Genomic DNA, 2,841 nt, shown 5'->3' with positions numbered 1-2,841 from the left:
AAGACTGAGAATAAGATACTGCACGGGACATAGCAGAGTTGGTCAAGTTGAGTGGAGATGAGTTTGCTATTTGGCACAGCTTTTTGCATCAATAAAGCAAGTAAAAGGTGTGAAAGATAAAAAAAAGGGTGAAAGTGTGAAAAGTGAATTGGCCAAATTGAGGTGCATATAAAGTTTTTGCTTTCTTTCAATTCACTAATGGGGCTCATTTGAATCAGGTGAATTGAGTTCTGCTTTTGGAAACTGGGTTAAGAAGGGGTGCACCGGTCCTGGAGGTACTGCAATACCAGGTCAATGCGTGGAGTGGACAGAGCAAGATTTTTTCCATCTCCTTGTTCTAAAAATCCATTTAATATATGGTCCCCAGAGAGGGGACGTATCAGATATTAAACTGATAAGAACAGATTTAATTTTTTTTTTTTTCTGTTTATCAGTAGGACTTCAAAATAACAAAGGTGATCGCCTCCCGTTGCCTGGGAACCGTCCAGGCACAAGAGGGCTATGTGTCACCAGAAGGCGCACACACTTCCTCAAGGCCGGCAGACGTGCAATCCCAGGCACCTTCCAGTACCGACCAAGGTAGCGTCCTCCGAAACTACACTTGATCTTAGCCAAAAGGCCGAGAAGCTATAACCCGAATTGGTTACGGCCTTGAGTGGCACCCTGGCCTATACCGGACACATCTTAGGGAGAGGGAGACAAACCCACGCCTACAGAAGACATTTTGTCACCCAAGCCAACCCTTGAAAAGGCTGTTTTGCAGAGCAAAAACAAGAAGAATGGTGCTTTTTGCAGCCGCCGCCCACTGCAATGAATCTGAATAACTCCTCCTTTTGGACACAAGCACCTCCCCTCCCCCTTGCAGTCTTTCCAATTCATGATACAAAAAGATGGACGGACAGGACAGGACAGGACAGGCTGCCTGACTTTCCGTCACTGCCACCCTTTGCCATCCTTGCCCGTAGAAAGCCCTTTCATCATCCCCAAACCCTAATCTTTTCCCTTCCCTTCCCAGATGCGTCTCACTCCCTTTCATTAGGAAGTGAGCGCAGCCTTTTCTCCGTTCTGCACATGCGCGACGTTAAACACAAATGCGCAGGCGTGCGTTCCATTACCCTCACTGCATTCCACTCCCATACAGGAAGTGGGCGCAGCTATTACTACGGTCGCACATAAAAGAACCCACGGCCACCACTGCACATAGCTGACTCCACCACAGGACACCCACTTCTACACCAACGCAGGTAAGACAGGATCGGCACCTCTATGCTCCCGTTACAATCAGGCTCAGTCACCATGTGATAACGCTCTCAACTCTTTAGTTGCAGGCTCCCCTTGCTTCACCTCCATTGGCTGTGCTGCCATTTCCTCTCCCACCTGGAAGGTATACTTTATTCCACTATTTTCCTGTTTCTCTCTTCCCCCTTTTCCCATAACCTACTTTTATCTGCATTTGTGGGGTATCTATATGCTATTTACATTTACATCATAGTTTTATTCATTAATATGGAAGGGAAGAGTGCCCATGAGAGTGTTGAACTGCGGAGAGCAAGAGATTAAGCTGCTCCGATTTGCCACCATTGATAAGCTGTTCTCAGTAGATACACATGCTATCCAAACAGCAGCATCCACCATTGCTTCAGCCCACCCATTCAGTGACAGCTCACCAAGTCAGCCATAGGAGTGGTGTAAGGAATTACACGTAGGCACTGACTCCACACCTTCACATCACAAGAAGGGGGTCTACAGGCTAGTGCAAGAATACGAGCAAGTCTTCAGCAAACATCCGCTAGACTTTTGAAGAATAAAAGGGGTCAAACACTACATCCCCACAAGTGCACACCCACCCATCAAAGAGAGATATAAGCCAAAACTACCTGCACATTACCAGTGTACCAAGGACATGTTGAGCAACATGAAGGAGGCTGGGGTTATCCGTGACAGTTGTAGCCTCTGGGCAGCTCCGTTGGTCCTGTTAAAGAAGAAGGACAGCACCACTCCCCTGTATAGAGGAATAGCTAGCTGCATTGAGAACTGCAAATTATTTTTCTACCCTTGATCTCACTAGTCGCTATTGGCAAGTGTCCGTTGCTGAGGCAGACCGGGAGAAGACCGCCTTTGCCACCCCGATGGGTCTCTGCGAGTTCAAAAGCATGCCCTTCGAGCTGTGCAATTTGCCAGGAACCTTCCAGAGGCTGATGGAATGCTGCTTGGGACACCGAAACTTTGAAACGGTACTGCTATACCTTTATGATGTTATTGTTTATTCTAAAGCAAACAAGATTTTAGGGTGTATAAAAAGGGAGATTAGATCCGGTGATCCCAACGTATTGTTACCCCTCTATAAATCACTTGTAAGGCCACATCTGGAATATGGGGTAAAGTCCTGAGCAGGTTGATAACCATTGGTTTGAGCATGGTAGGGTGTAGTGCGCATCTTCCTGCATCGGTAAAAGCTGCAGAAGTCCTTGAAGATTTCCGCTTCAAAGGCTGTGCCTTGATCTGTGAGGACTCTCTCTGAGTAGCCATGAGGTCTGCATAAGTGTGCTTGGAAGACCTTCGCTGCAGTATGGGCCATTAGATCTTTGACTTGTACCACAACCATAAATCTCGAGTAGTTGTCTACCATCGTAAGTGCATACGTGAGCTCGCCTCGATATTCTGCAACAAAACTCCCTTTTTCGATTTCAGTTTCAGCAAACACTCCTCTTCCTGTAGAAAATATTTATCATTACCTAAGACAGTCATTCTAATGCATGACAATATTAAGGCAATTTAGTTAAAACTTGTTTTAACTCACCTTTAAGGGGATTGATGTATTTCATGGTCAATCCAGGTTTG

At 46.2% G+C, this 2,841-nt stretch overlaps 1 pseudogene; it reads right to left on the bottom strand.

The window, feature by feature from the left end:
* Positions 1-253: 253 nt before the first annotated feature.
* On the bottom strand, positions 254-460 carry LOC142255462 (U2 spliceosomal RNA; annotated as a pseudogene).
* Between the last annotated feature and the right edge of the window lie 2,381 nt (positions 461-2,841).

The sequence above is a fragment of the Anomaloglossus baeobatrachus genome, chromosome 10 (genome assembly GCF_048569485.1).
Source record: "Anomaloglossus baeobatrachus isolate aAnoBae1 chromosome 10, aAnoBae1.hap1, whole genome shotgun sequence".
Taxonomy (NCBI): domain Eukaryota; kingdom Metazoa; phylum Chordata; class Amphibia; order Anura; family Aromobatidae; genus Anomaloglossus; species Anomaloglossus baeobatrachus.
This window is presented reverse-complemented; position numbering and strand designations above follow the sequence as displayed.